This window comes from Mastomys coucha, chromosome X, assembly GCF_008632895.1.
Source record: "Mastomys coucha isolate ucsf_1 chromosome X, UCSF_Mcou_1, whole genome shotgun sequence".
NCBI lineage: Eukaryota > Metazoa > Chordata > Mammalia > Rodentia > Muridae > Mastomys > Mastomys coucha.
Genome location: NC_045030.1, coordinates 135,179,106 through 135,180,124, shown reverse-complemented (window position 1 = coordinate 135,180,124; position 1,019 = coordinate 135,179,106).

Sequence of the window (1,019 nt, the reverse complement as noted above, 5' to 3'; positions counted from 1 at the left end):
AGGTGAATTCTTATATCCAGCACATTTGAATATTGAAGGTCAACTGTAGGGTAGTTTTTTTTTTTTTGAATGTTGGAAATTGATATGAGTTAATGATGCATATGGCATGGTAATGAAAACTCCAGGGCTTCTGAATGAGTACATCATGCACCACACTTAAAAAAAAATCTCAATTTGAGAAGATATAGTGAAACCTATAATTTTGTAGACTAAAATAAAACTAAACAAACAAATCTCAGAAGAGAGTTCCAAGTTTGGTTAGATAAAAATCTAAAGTGTCTTAGGGGTGGTATATTACTCAGTTTTCTCCAGAAAAACAAAACTAGAAAATTATGTGGATGGATGGATGGGTGGGTAGATATAGGGATGATTGGATGATAGATGGATGACAGATAGATAGATTAATAGATGACAGGGAATTTATTCTGAAAATTGGCTCAAGTGATTATTGAATGAAGTAAAGAAAAAATAAGGACATGACTATTACTAGGTATGGTGGAGGGGAAAATTTATTTTAGATATTTATGTTAGAGAACATAGCTAGAGGCAGAAACATCTAGGAAAGTCTAGAGTAATCAGAACCCTGAGCTGGGCAATGAGAGGAGAGGGCAGAGGGGAAAGGCGAGAAGGAAGAGAGAAAAAGGGAGAGGGGAGAGGGGAGAAGGGAGAAAGGAAAGGGAAGAACCAGATCAAGAGGCCAGGAGGGTAAAGGGTAGACCAAAGGTGTTGGTAATTAAAATGGTTGCATTATATAGGGAAAGGCAGCTAGGAGAAGGGCAGCCTAGCCCCTGGACTGGAGAGTACAGGGTAGAGGAAGGGGTAGGGACTAAGAAATGCCTGGAAAACCTGGTGGTCAGCTCCTCTTTGATACATTAGACACCTCAGCTATTCATCCCAGGTTTAAGACCTAACAGGCATCACCTAATTCAGTGAAAGCACTGCATATGATTAAATATCACAATGGGCATGAGTATAAACACAATAGAAATATATGCAACAGCAAGAGGAATTGGTACATT